Source organism: Vicia villosa, linkage group LG4, assembly GCF_029867415.1.
Source record: "Vicia villosa cultivar HV-30 ecotype Madison, WI linkage group LG4, Vvil1.0, whole genome shotgun sequence".
Classification (NCBI taxonomy): Eukaryota; Viridiplantae; Streptophyta; class Magnoliopsida; order Fabales; family Fabaceae; genus Vicia; species Vicia villosa.
Window position 1 is genome coordinate 8,150,081 of NC_081183.1, and position 15,376 is coordinate 8,165,456.

At 36.6% G+C, this 15,376-nt stretch overlaps 1 long non-coding RNA gene across 5 annotated transcripts; it reads right to left on the minus strand.

Annotated features, from left to right (window-relative positions):
- Window positions 1-1,272: 1,272 nt before the first annotated feature.
- On the minus strand, window positions 1,273-5,609 carry LOC131594426 (uncharacterized). Of its 5 annotated transcripts, none has more exons than XR_009281377.1 (7): window positions 5,452-5,609; window positions 5,225-5,327; window positions 5,064-5,116; window positions 4,634-4,961; window positions 3,927-4,207; window positions 3,235-3,336; window positions 1,273-3,133 (listed from the first exon to the last, which is right to left on the minus strand). It is a non-coding gene; the product is annotated as an uncharacterized LOC131594426 (long non-coding RNA). The 5 variants fall into 5 exon arrangements; XR_009281378.1 differs by having other exon boundaries at window positions 1,273-2,771; window positions 3,064-3,133; window positions 4,634-5,116; XR_009281375.1 differs by lacking the exon at window positions 5,064-5,116.
- Window positions 5,610-15,376: the final 9,767 nt, after the last annotated feature.

Sequence of the window (15,376 nt, forward strand, 5' to 3'; positions counted from 1 at the left end):
AAATTTTTGATTCTGAAATATTACAATCCGTTCATATTGATACTTGGTCTACATGTAAATCCATTCTTTTCATTGATCCTTTAATTGCAGAACACATTAATCTCACAATTCGTTTAAAATCTTTCACTTTGGCAACATAAATCATTGGATAAATCTCTAGTAAAGAAAAATATTTATATATTTATAGATAAAAATAGATAAATGTATTGGTATATTTATAAATTTTATAATGTAATATGGTGTCATATGTTTATACTATGGTTGAGATTGGGAGTGGTGGAGAGTTTTTTCAGTTCTTAGTGTTAGTACTAACTATAACATGAATGTAGGCACTTTCTGAAATGAACCTGACCTCAAAAAGCGTCTAGGTTCTATTTGCCAAATGTTGTGTCCAAAACCAACCTTGGATTATTATTACTACATTTACCATTCAAACTACTAGAAGACCCGTGCGTCCGCACGGGTAATTTAAATCTTAAGATGAATAATGTATTACAAACGCATAAAAAAAGTTTAAAAACTCGAATGAGAAATCTTAAATTAAGATTCATAAAACATAATATAGATGTATTGAAGCTATATATAATAGCTATGTAAAAAAAAAAAACATGAAAATGCAATAGGCATTCGCGTCTTAGTTAATTCAATAAGGCTAGGTTGTTGGTGATATACAATTGTTATTATAAAATCACTAATAACTGAAAATTCTTAAAAATAAATATTTATCAAATCACCAACTTAATAAATTTAATATGTCTAATAAATATAAATATTTATAAATATGACTAATAACTATAAATATTTATAAATATTTAATATGTCTAATAAATATAAATATTTACAAATATGACTAATAACTATAAATATTTATAAATATCACTAATGATTATAAATATTTATTTTATTTTATTGTTTAAGTAAAAAAGGTATTGTTGTGATAGTGTCCCGTAAAAATAGTGAATTTCTGTTAATTATAAATTTATAATATTTTGTTGATTAAAATAAAAAACGTATTGTGTTGATAGTGTCCCGTAAAAACTTCTTAGATGAATAATTTTCAATATTAATTGGTATATAATTTATTTAAATGCAATTATAAAATATGAAATAATAAATTTTATTGTATACAATTTAAGCTATAAATTGTTCCAAACATCTCATATTTTATTCAAATAATAGGAGGAATTGAAAAACTTGAATTTATGATTATAAATGTTTATAATATTTTATTGTTTAAGTAAAAAAGGTATTGCAGTTATATTGTCCCGTAAAAATAATGAGTTTATGCTAATTATAAATATTTATAATATTTTGTTGATTAAGAAAAAAACGTATTAAGCTGAATGCTCCGTGAAAACTTCTTAGATTAATAGTTTTCAATTTTAATTGATATATAACTTATTTAAATAAAATTATAAGCACATACACTGTAGTTGCAAGCCAAAATCTAAGCACATGCACACAGCTTGCTCTAGAAATATATCTATGCAACAGGAAATGAACTATATCTTATATAATTATAGAGTTATAGGGATTCTTGGGTTGCTTTTTGTTTGTGCATAGAACCACACTAATTTGAGCCCTTATCTATCATATGTCAGTGGCGCCCTAGCTGGGTGTGCAGCTACTGTTGGTTCATATCCTTTTGATCTTCTTCGATCCATATTAGCTTCTCAAGGCGAGCCAAAGGTATGCACATTAATAAATTTAAATTTGTTATAGTTTCAAAGCAAATTTGTGTCATGTTATAGTCTCAAGTGAAACAAATTAATGGTCTGACATTAAATACTTGTAGCTTTGGCAAGCGAAACAAATTAATGGTCTGCACATACTTTTGGAATGCACCATACACCATAAAGAAGTTAAATATTATATTACTCAAGGCATTGAACTACAAAACGATAAAGGTGTGGCATTGAATACTTGTAGCTTTGACAGTGCATCCTTAATCTTAATCTGTAACATTATAGCCAATTAGCCATGTAGTTTAAGGATGAAATTTAAAAATCACGCATATATTAGCATTGTGAGTAAAAAAAAAACAGGGAAGCACCTTTCTTGTAACTTTCTAAATTGAGATTTCTCATATTGGTCAGTGATTTCAGCACCTACGGTTGCAATACAAAATGATGATTCAAGGTAAAAATGTTTTCGACAACAATGAAATATTGTGGAAGAAATCCAGATATACATGACAAAATTTATGGCCTCATAAGATGCTATGGGTTCCAAAGCCATGACAGTCACTGAAGTTTAGAAAAGATGGACCATAAAAGAAACTTATACCACTAAGGCAAAAATATCTTAAGACTTAAAGAAAAAAAAGAACACAATTAGCCATACCACTAAGGCAGAAAAATCTTAAGGCCCTAATAGCATACATAACCAACCACTTACTAATTTACTCATTCTACAATCCTAACCAGCTAACACAAATTAACAAACCTACCTTTACACCTTGACATTGATTTCTCTGCTGAACATCAATAATAGCTTATTTATATAGCTGCGCAGATTTTTCCGATTTCTCTGATTTCCCTGATAAGGCTTCAAAAGTTAACATAGATGAACTATCATCTGATACATAACAGGAAACTTTGTCGACAGGGTAATCAACAAAGAGTATAGAAAAAACAGTATTTCCAGTGACAAGAGGCGGCTATATGAGGTGCAAATATCCTCTTACATAGTGAAGTCTATCCCTACTATATTTGTAGTCAATTTTTTCCAAAACTTTCAACCCATTAGGAGAGGCAACTACCACTGTGCATCTGTGTTACATAAGAACAAAACTAAATGAGATACACCTTTATATTTGTCATTGTCATATAAAATTTGAGAGAGAAAATTAACGGGATTTTCGAAATGACACCATGGTCGACAACACCATCAACTTTATCAAGGATTTTTTGCAACAAAGAACGCTTTCATATTAAAAGCAAATTGCCAACCAGTTAAGCTACAAGGAACACTTTCATATAAAAGCAAATATACACCAGAAATAATCAAAAAGCTTATAATTAGCACAAATGCTTGCAGGCTGAATTAAAACTGGAATAGAACCTTCCAGACCAACTTTATACTGGCTTTCTTCGATAATGAACGCTAGTTTATCGACAACATTCAGTATGAACTGAAAACAAAAGGAGAAAAAGGTAGGGAAATCAATCATCATCAAAACATGAAAGTCAATTTTCACAAGTAAATTCAAAAGAAAAATATATATCAACTAACCTTCTCCTGTATTATGGATTCCTCACTTTTCTGTTTCCGCCGTCAAATGATAGTAACAAATGTTCCTTCTACACCATCAGCAACATCAAATGCAAAATCGATCTACAACGGAACAATTGCAAATGAATTAAAAAGCACACCTAGCTTTACACATCAACATATCCAAACATTAATTTACTTTTTTTAATTTAACTGTATCAAAACATTTTTCTTAGTTATGATTCTGTGAATGGGCTCAGGTGAATCTGTGAAGTTTACACCATGAGAATTATCATTTCGTTCCTGAACTACCTCAGGTGGTTCTGCTAACATAAATCTTTCCCCATCCACCCAAACATCATAGTTGTTAAAGAATTATCATTTACTGCTGATACACTAAGACAGCCGACAGTTTTATCATTAATTGTTGTATTTTCGTCTAAGAACTTTAGGGGTTGATAAAAATTTTATTTAGAGCAACATAAATTTTGTTAAACTTAATTCCACTTCACATCTTTCACACTACCTCACTTTCCTACCATATCTATGTTAATTAGTGGAGATATGTAGCTTGATACTGGTAACCGTTTCCGAAGTAATTTTCAGGATTAAGAGAGACAATATTATAGGTTGACAGACTCGGGAAAGGGGTGCAGTGATTTCCAGTTGGGCCAGGGTACATATAAGATTGGTTATACACATATTGAGGGTACCTGTAAGCAACTCTAGCACAGGAGATTCTGTCTGAAGTAACGCTAGTGACATAAGGACCATATTCGACACCATTAGCACGAGGCCTATTTGGATGAGGTTTTGTTACTTCAGTTTCTTGCTTCTTGTCGGTCTTGGCCTTCTCTAGTTGGATCACTTGATTTTAGAGAGGATCCATAGGTTACTTCAGTTTCTTGCTTCTTGTCGGTCTTGGCCTTTTCTTGCTTCTTCAATGCATTTGATTACGGCCTTAAGAGCAAACAACTCTTTCATTAACCCTAATCTGAAACAAATAGAAAATTATCAGGAATATTCACAGACACGTACAAACACATTTCCATAATCAAACATCAAGATGAATATTGAAGATATGTTTCATTCTAATTTTGAAGTGGGATGCAACGAATACATGATTCAGTAACGAATACATATAGTTGTAACAAATAACTGATAAAACACTTTAGCATTCGATTAAGCAAAAATATAGAAAGAACATATGTCATATGGTTTTGATAAGAACAAATGCATAATGGAATTCAGTTATGAGACAACAATTGAATATCATTTGGTTTCTGTTTCACTTAAGCCAAAGAATTTTCAAGGCAAGTTAATTCATAAATCAGATTTTTGTTGGAATACTGTCATTGATTAAGAAATAGAGGTTATGTCTCAGGAAGCACTCTTAATTGTTTGATTGAGAAATACACACCTGCTTCACAATTTGTCTTAAGGAAAAAGTTGACATGCCAACATATTGTATGCATTCATTTTCCCAGAAGACCATGTTGCCAACTTTGTTTTCATGCTCAAGCTCGGGGAAGCAGTTGCATTCAAAAGGGAAGTCAGGGGATTTGCCAGTCTTGTTAAAAGTTGGAAAAACTTCATAGTACCAGCTGACTCGATTTTCCTTGAATCCCTTAGTCGTTCTAATTGTAATGCAGAAAGTTTCCTATTAACCATAAACTTCATAGTACCAGCTGACTCGATTTTCCTGTTATGTGCTACTGCATTGCCTTCATAACCATAAACGCAATGCCCTGCAACATCAATGTCAAACATTATGCACCACAATCCACTAAGATCTGGAAAAAACTACACATGAAAAACTGAGATGCTGCTCCTTTCTAATTTCCTAGTACTTTTGTTTTTCTTGCATCAACACTGAGATGCTTCTCCTTTCTAATTTCTAGATCTGGAAAAAAAAGACACATGAAATGCATCTAAATCTAATAAAACACAAATAATCATAAGGAGATAAAAAGATAAGTAAAACATAGAAAGGTCCAAAAAAAATACTTACTACAAATCTTTAACCAGAGATCCTTGTAGATTTCATTCTTTTCAACTCATAAACTCTCACAAAATCAACACTTTTCCTAAACCCTGAACTGGATTCAGATATCCTGGACGAAAAAATACAGATTTAGAGTAAGAATGTAAACGAAATTCTTGAGATATTGAATGAAAACGAAAATGTAAACGAAAATAAAAGCAAACAGATTCAAAACTGAAAGGGGTCGACTTTACCATTTTCAATGAACGAATTCTTGAGATATTGAATAAATTTGCGGTAGATTTGACCGTGCTCATAGTGAAGAAGTCGCTAGGGTTAGAATGGAAAAGAGAAAGGAAAACAGAGAAAAGGAAGAGTTCATGGAAAGAGAGAGAAAGAGTAATCGGTTAAAAGCATGTAGGAAAGTATAGTATTGATTACTGAGAGGGTTAAAAATGACAAAAGTGTGGAAAGAGGGTGGATAGAAGAGAATGAGAGGGAAAAAGGAATTTGAAAAAATTAAGTGCCATTTGTACAAAAGGACTATTTTCATTGGTTGAAATTAATTGAATTAGTAAATTACGATAAGGGGCAATTCTTAGTGTTAATTAAAAAGCAAGGAAGGGTAATTTAGACGGTTTGGTGGCATGTTCCATTATTAGTTAGATAGTTGACTAGCTTATCTTCATTATTATACTGATAAAGAAAAATTTTCACACTTTTCTTATTCTTATTCTCTTTTGCTTTCTTTATGGTACATTAATTAGTTTTATTCACATTAAAGAAAACTTACAAAAGTGAAACACAGTTAGTGTATATAAATTAAATTATATTTTATTATATTTTTAAGCATTATTACTTTACTTTCTTTTAAATTTTTAACACACTTGTCATTGAATGAGTCTGTTAATTCCTTGGTAAATGACACATTTTTTGGATATGTTATGTAATACCCCGTATTAATTAAATGCTCTAATGTATTAACTGACGCTGAGGTTTTATCAATTGATACGTTAGAGATACTTTTGGACATTAAGTTAGTAGTGTTAACTTAAAGATATTTTCTTATATCCTTCATTTTGCTTTTCTTCTTCATTATTCTTCTTGAAAGCCAAAGTTAGAGAGAAGAGTAGAGAGAAGGAAGAGCAAGAGGAGCAAGAGGAAAGAAAAGTTCGGATCTTCACCATTTCTCCGCCGAATCAACTCATCTTCGACATCAACGACTCTTAATCGAGGTGGGTTCTAGTTAGAAACTTATAGATTGTTATGGATGTGAATCTTAGTTTGGTTAGGGGTTTTATGCAAACCTAGGTTTTGGATCGAATTCATCTATGATTATGAATAAGTGTTACAATCCATAAATATATCATCTATAGGTTGTATCTATGCCTTATTATGATCTGGAACAGGTGTGAATGGATTTAGATGGTTTTAGAACCATGGATCTGTGTATGAGGCAGAGCTGAGAACTGAGTTCTCGCGCGCTTCGCGGCGCGAACGGGGGCGGCGCGGCGCGAACCATGCAGGTTTTTAGGGGTTTTGTTTCTGCCTTCAGTACGCGGCGCGTACTAGGGTTCGCGGCGCGAACATTTTGGAAATCCTTAGAGATTTGCCACTGCCAGAGGTTGGCGGCGCGTAGTTCAGTTAGCGGCGCGAACATTGTGGATATTATGAGAGTTTGCTTCTGCCAGAGGGTTCGCGGCGCGATCTAGTTGTTGCGCGGCGCGAACTGAAGCTTTCTTAACCAAATTTTCTTAGATTAATGAACATTGTTTCAATCGTAACTTTTTAACCGTAAAACTGTTTTAACCGCCGTTCGAAGCAGTAATAGGCTAGGAGTGTGTACTTTATAGTGGTGTATATTTTGGAACCATGAGGACGTTATGCTCTTGGTATGATGCTTATGTACTCTAAAATTGTTGTTTGAGTTCTATTGCAGGTGGATTGGTAATACCTTGTTATATGTGTTATATCAAGAGGGTTGAATAACTACATTGTTATGTGAATAAGAATAAGTGAGGAAAACTAGGAATTGTTAGGTTGTGTAGCTTAACAAAGAAACCTAGGATGAGACATTATATGGAACATACGTGTTGGAATCCTGTGAGGAAAGGCTAACAGGCCTAGTGATTTGCGGAAGCGATCACCATTGTTGATGTATTAATCGGAACCGTTGTATTTTCTTTATTTCTTTATTTTTCCTTTGAATGCTAACAGGCATTCACCGTGCAGAGAGGCACAATAATCTTGGCAGGTTTGATTCCCGCTGTTGTGTACGAATGGAACCTACGGGTAGAGACTTGTGATGGTGTACGGGCCATGTGAAGTGACGATTCATGGGGAAAGGCTCATGAGTCCGAATCCATGTCGTATGTCAAGATTTTCCAAAGGATCCATGACTCGTGCCACCTCCTAGACGTAGAAGGGGACGGGAATATGGGGATGCCTTGGTATTGGTTTCCGATTAGTAATCTTGTGTTGAGTTGTTGAACTCTAAGTATGATTCCATATAATGATAGTGTGAGAACTCAAGGTCTAGTTCCTTATGACTTGAGATTTATAGGCTAGAACCTTGTAAAGCCGAGAGGATCCATAGGATAGGGAACCCACTGGGATTTTATATCTCACCCCATTATATATTGATTTCAGGTACTACAGGTTCCGCGAAGGGTAAGGAGAAAGACGTTTGATTTCCTTATTCCTTGTACTTATTTTTGGATATGGCGAAGCTTCCGTTGTGGAGTTCTTTTGAGATCATTGTTTGATCTAGTTCTTAGTATTTTTACTTTTGAACATCTTGTATGTATTATGCCATTGTGTAGAACTTTTGTATTTGGGCATTAATATGTATAATGTGTTGACTAGGAACTTATTGATATTTCAGTACCAAATACTTGGATTCATGTATATTTATATGATTTGATGCATGTAATTATATATGGGTGTTACAGTTGGTATCAGAGCAGGTCGTATCCTCGACCTAGCCATGAGATATTATAAGTGTTTCTTTCTGTCCAAGATGTGTTGTGTTCCCATGAGTTTTGTTGTGTTATGACTATGGCATTGAGCCTGATCAACTTAATCCCATTTTGATAACCTTCAGGAACATGGCGGACGGACGCAGGACTCGTGGTCGACCCCCCACACGACCTCCACAAGTGAATACACCGGATGGCAGTGTGAATGTTCCATGGCCCCAGTTCATGCAACAGATGCAACAGCAGCAGAATCAGTTCATGCTGCAGATGATGCAACAGATGAATGGCGGTCATAATGCCCCAATGGTTGTGCCCGAAGCTGTAGGTGGGACTTATAGGGATTTCATTCGCATGAATCCTCCGGAATTTCATGGTGGATTAGATCCTATAAAGGCGCATGAGTGGGTGGCCAATGTAGAAGGAATCTTTGAGATCGTGCATTGTAGTGAAGAGGACAAGGTAGTGTTTGCTTCTCATTCGCTGAAAGGTCCAGCTATGAGGTGGTGGAAGGGTGCTTCTGCTTTGATGACTACTCAGGGAGTACCTAAGGAATGGGAGAATTTCAAGACCACTTTTATGGAGAAATACTTTCCTAGTTCACTGAGGACTAAGAAGGAATTGGAGTTCCAGCAGTTAAGGCAGGACAATATGTCAGTAGCTACTTATGCTGAGAAGTTTGAAATTTTGGCTGCTTACTCTAGGCAGGCCGCGTATGCTCCTGATGAGGGTTGGAAGGTGGACCAGTTTCTGTTTGGTTTAAGGGCTGATATCTCACATAGTGTGTCCCAGAGGGAGTTCACTACTTATACGGAGTTGTTGCGACAATGTTATGTGGCCGAGACTAGTTTGAAGAAAGTTCAAGCTGAGGAAGATTTGAAGAAGAAGAAGAATCAACATGAAAGAGGAAGGCCAAGCCAACAATTTCGACCTAGGCCACAAGCTTTCAAAGGAAAGCAAGTGCAAGGTCCTCGGTCTAGTGCACCTCCGGTGTGTCGTAGTTGTGGTAAGAATCACCTCGGAAGATGTGCCTTTGAAGGGGTGAAATGTTTTCATTGTCATCAAGAAGGGCATATGGCTAGGAATTGTCCTCAGAATAGGAATCAAGTTCAAGGAAGGGGTACTGGTAGAGTTTATACCTTGGATGCTAAGAAGACCAAGGGTGATAACTCTTTGATTGCGGGTACGTGTTTCATTAATGGGCATTCTTGTTTTGTTCTATTTGATTGTGGAGCAACACACTCTTTTGTGTCATTACAATGTATGAAGCGACTTGGGTTGCAAGCTACTCCTTTATTTCCTCCTATGGCGGTTACTACTGCTATGGATGAGATGGTAGAGACACCGTTGGTGTGTGAAAATTGTGTGTTATCTGTGGGTGGTAGGAATTTCCAGATTGATCTTGTTTGCTTACCACTTAAGAAGGTAGACGTTGTATTGGGAATGGATTGGCTTTCTGCTAATTCGGTGTTCATTGGGTGTGAGGAGAAGTTAATCATTATTCCAACTGAAGAAGCTACTCCGAAGGATGTGTTGACTACTATACTAGAAGGTACGGTAGGTATGATTAATTTCTTGTTTGAGAAAGAGAAGTCTGTTCTGTTGGTTCTCACTAAGGAGACGGGTGACAAGTTAGAGGTTTCACAAATTGCTGTCGTTAGAGAATTTTCCGATGTTTTTCCCGAGGATGTCACTTCTCTTCCTCCGGAAAGGGAAGTGGAATTCTCTATTGACCTGGTACCGGAAACGGCTCCTATATCCGTTTCTCCGTATCGGATGGCACCACTTGAATTAAGAGAATTGAAGGGGCAATTGGAAGAACTGATGGCTAAACATTTTGTGCGACCTAGTGTTTCACCGTGGGGAGCTCCAGTGTTGTTAGTAAAGAAGAAGGATGGTGGGATGAGACTATGTATTGATTACCGTCGGTTGAATAAGGCCACCATCAAGAACAAATACCCTTTGCCTAGGATAAACGACTTGTTAGATCAATTGAAAGGAGCCTGTGTGTTCTCGAAGATTGATTTGCGGTCAGGTTATCACCAAATCCGTGTGAAGAGCTCAGATGTGCCAAAGACTGCATTCAGAACCCGTTATGGTCATTATGAATTCTTGGTGATGCCTTTCGGTGTTACGAATGCTCCAGCTGTTTTCATGGATTATATGAATCGGTTATTTCAGCCTTACTTAGATCAATTTGTGGTAGTCTTTATCGATGACATTCTTATTTATTCTCGTACTCCACAAGAGCACGAAGAACACCTGAGGATTGTTCTGTCGGTACTGCAAGAAAACCAATTGTTTGCTAAGTTAAGTAAGTGTGAGTTTTGGATGACAGAGGTAAGATTTCTTGGTCATGTTATATCTCAAGGAGGTATGGCAGTGGACCCGACAAAAATCGAAGCGGTAATTAATTGGGAGAGACCGAGCAATGTCTCAGAAGTCCGAAGTTTCTTGGGCTTAGCCGGCTACTACAGAAGATTTATAAAAGGGTTTTCTCAATTGGCTTTACCAATGACTAGACTTACTCGGAAGGAGTGTCCTTATGATTGGGATTCGGGGTGTGAACAGAGTTTCATGGGTTTGAAGGAAAGATTGACGACTGCTCCTGTTTTAATCGTTCCTGATCCAAATAAGTCCTACGAAGTATTTTGCGATGCTTCCAAGAAAGGGTTAGGAGGAGTATTGATGCAGGATGGTCAGGTGGTAGCATACACATCTCGACAGTTAAAGGTTCACGAAGAGAATTATCCAACTCATGATTTAGAATTGGCTGCGGTTGTTTTTACCCTAAAGGTGTGGCGTCATTACTTGTATGGAGTTCATTTTGAAATGTTCAGTGACCACAAGAGTTTAAAGTACCTATTCGATCAAAAGGAGTTGAATATGCGTCAGAGGCGGTGGATGGAATACTTAAAGGATTATGATTTTGACTTGAAGTATCATCCAGGCAAAGCAAATAAAGTGGCGGATGCTTTGAGTCGGAAGGTGTTAAAGAGGGCCGAATTAATGATGTCAGAGTATGCACTATTGGAGAAATTTCGAGATCTCAACCTTCAATTTGTTTGGACCCAAAATGGAGTATTGATGGGAAACTTGAATGTTAATTCTACTTTGAGAAACGACATCCAACAAGCACAAGCGTCTGATACTAAGTTACAAGAGGTGTTGGTTCAACCAGGTTTTACTCAAGCTACAGATGGGGTGATTATGTTTAATCAGAGGATTTGTGTTCCGGATGATGCGTTATTGAAAAGGAGGATTTTGGATGAAGCTCACAAGGGTGCTTTCACTATACATCCGGGTTCTTCAAAAATGTACCAAGATTTAAAAGGGGATTATTGGTGGTCCGGAATGAAAAGAGATGTCGCAGTGTACGTATCAGAGTGTGCGGTGTGCCAACAAGTAAAGATTGAACATCAAAGGCCGGGTGGATTGTTACAACCACTAGAGATTCCAATATGGAAGTGGGATAGTATTTCAATGGATTTTGCGGTTAGTTTACCTCGTACTCAAGGTGGATATGATTCTATTTGGGTTATTGTGGATCGGTTGACGAAATCTGCACATTTCTTGGCCGTGAAGACTACTTACAAGGCAAGTCATCTTGCACGGTTATTTGTCGCAGAGATTGTGAAGTTGCACGGTGTACCCTCTAGTATTGTGTCGGATAGAGATCCAAAGTTCACTTCAAGGTTTTGGAGAGCTTTTCAACAAGCGATGGGATCTAAATTATGTTTGAGCACGTCGAACCACCCTCAAACGGATGGTCAAACAGAACGAACGATACAAACCTTGGAAGATATGTTAAGAGCTTGTGTGCTTGAAAGTAGAGGAAATTGGAAGGAGCTTTTACCATTGATTGAATTTGCATACAATAACAGTTATCATGCGAGTATCGGTATGGCACCTTATGAGGCATTGTATGGGAGAAAATGTAGAACACCGTTGTGTTGGTCAGAAGTTGGTGATGATAGAATTTTGGGACCCGAAATTATTCAAGAGACCACGGACAAGATTAGAATGATTCGTGAGAAGGTTAAACAAGCACAGGATCGTCAGAAGAGTTATGCGGATAACCGTAGGAGGCCTTTGGAGTTTAGGGAAGGTGACCATGTATTCTTGAAGGTTACTCCGAGGTTGAGGTTGAAAGGACCGTTTAAGTCGAGGAAATTAAGTCCGAGATACGTGGGACCGTATGAGATTCTAGAGAGGATTGGTGAAGTAGCTTACCGTTTAGCCTTACCGCCTTCTCTATCTGAAATGCATGATGTTTTTCACGTGTCTCAACTACGAAAGTTTATTCCCGATCCTCTCCAGCCGGTGTTACCAGATGCGATTGAGATAGAATCAGATTTGACTTTTGAACCCTTACCGAGCCGTATCGTAGGAAGAGAGACTAAAGTGTTACGCAACAAGGAGATTCCTCTTGTCAAGGTTCAGTGGGATGTGACACATCCGGGTGATGCTACATGGGAACTTGAATCGGAAATGCGGGATGCTTACCCTCACCTTTTCAGGTAATTCTTAAATTCGAGGACGAATTTCTATTTAAGTGGGGAAGGATGTAATACCCCGTATTAATTAAATGCTCTAATGTATTAACTGACGCTGAGGTTTTATCAATTGATACGTTAGAGATACTTTTGGACATTAAGTTAGTAGTGTTAACTTAAAGATATTTTCTTATATCCTTCATTTTGCTTTTCTTCTTCATTATTCTTCTTGAAAGCCAAAGTTAGAGAGAAGAGTAGAGAGAAGGAAGAGCAAGAGGAGCAAGAGGAAAGAAAAGTTCGGATCTTCACCATTTCTCCGCCGAATCAACTCATCTTCGACATCAACGACTCTTAATCGAGGTGGGTTCTAGTTAGAAACTTATAGATTGTTATGGATGTGAATCTTAGTTTGGTTAGGGGTTTTATGCAAACCTAGGTTTTGGATCGAATTCATCTATGATTATGAATAAGTGTTACAATCCATAAATATATCATCTATAGGTTGTATCTATGCCTTATTATGATCTGGAACAGGTGTGAATGGATTTAGATGGTTTTAGAACCATGGATCTGTGTATGAGGCAGAGCTGAGAACTGAGTTCTCGCGCGCTTCGCGGCGCGAACGGGGCGGCGCGGCGCGAACCATGCAGGTTTTTAGGGGTTTTGTTTCTGCCTTCAGTACGCGGCGCGTACTAGGGTTCGCGGCGCGAACATTTTGGAAATCCTTAGAGATTTGCCACTGCCAGAGGTTGGCGGCGCGTAGTTCAGTTAGCGGCGCGAACATTGTGGATATTATGAGAGTTTGCTTCTGCCAGAGGGTTCGCGGCGCGATCTAGTTGTTGCGCGGCGCGAACTGAAGCTTTCTTAACCAAATTTTCTTAGATTAATGAACATTGTTTCAATCGTAACTTTTTAACCGTAAAACTGTTTTAACCGCCGTTCGAAGCAGTAATAGGCTAGGAGTGTGTACTTTATAGTGGTGTATATTTTGGAACCATGAGGACGTTATGCTCTTGGTATGATGCTTATGTACTCTAAAATTGTTGTTTGAGTTCTATTGCAGGTGGATTGGTAATACCTTGTTATATGTGTTATATCAAGAGGGTTGAATAACTACATTGTTATGTGAATAAGAATAAGTGAGGAAAACTAGGAATTGTTAGGTTGTGTAGCTTAACAAAGAAACCTAGGATGAGACATTATATGGAACATACGTGTTGGAATCTTATGAGGAAAGGCTAACAGGCCTAGTGATTTGCGGAAGCGATCACCATTGTTGATGTATTAATCGGAACCGTTGTATTTTCTTTATTTCTTTATTTTTCCTTTGAATGCTAACAGGCATTCACCGTGCAGAGAGGCACAATAATCTTGGCAGGTTTGATTCCCGCTGTTGTGTACGAATGGAACCTACGGGTAGAGACTTGTGATGGTGTACGGGCCATGTGAAGTGACGATTCATGGGGAAAGGCTCATGAGTCCGAATCCATGTCGTATGTCAAGATTTTCCAAAGGATCCATGACTCGTGCCACCTCCTAGACGTAGAAGGGGACGGGAATATGGGGATGCCTTGGTATTGGTTTCCGATTAGTAATCTTGTGTTGAGTTGTTGAACTCTAAGTATGATTCCATATAATGATAGTGTGAGAACTCAAGGTCTAGTTCCTTATGACTTGAGATTTATAGGCTAGAACCTTGTAAAGCCGAGAGGATCCATAGGATAGGGAACCCACTGGGATTTTATATCTCACCCCATTATATATTGATTTCAGGTACTACAGGTTCCGCGAAGGGTAAGGAGAAAGAAGTTTAATTTCCTTATTCCTTGTACTTATTTTTGGATATGGCGAAGCTTCCGTTGTGGAGTTCTTTTGAGATCATTGTTTGATCTAGTTCTTAGTATTTTTACTTTTGAACATCTTGTATGTATTATGCCATTGTGTAGAACTTTTGTATTTGGGCATTAATATGTATAATGTGTTGACTAGGAACTTATTGGTATTTCAGTACCAAATACTTGGATTCATGTATATTTATATGATTTGATGCATGTAATTATATATGGGTGTTACATGTTACATATTCCTTGGTAAATGACACATTTTTTGGATATGTTGACCATATAACAATTACACATTTTAATGAAAATTAGTTGCATGGATATAGTAATATTAGTAGAAATAAATATGATGCAATAATTTAGATCTTACATTAATGTGTTATGAAATTAAAGGGTCAAATGAAATGAAACAGACTTACATGTAGCACCAAGTATCAATATAAACTGATTGTATTTTTCAGAATTAGAAATTAGCTATGATTTTTGTTACGAATTTGCTATGAAATTTTATAGACTCAATTATCATGTTGACTTTGGCCACGTGGTATGCCACGTCAGCAATTTGATAGGTGGCACTGTCACGTGTTAGTGTCACATCAGCTCTGTTAACGGACGTTAATAGGAGGGACCAAAAATATGGATAAAAAATTTTAGAGAGACTATTCTTTAAAAAAAATATTTAAAGGGACTAAAAACAAAATCTGATATATTTTTAAAAGGACCAGAAATTTATTTAACCCTTCTTATTATTCTTTAGATCAATTCTACACTAAATTTTTTCTATATATTCTAATCATAAGCTTGATGATGCAAAAATTGAAAGATCATTAATTCAAAGTTATCTCAAGTTTATTTTGCTTTTATATC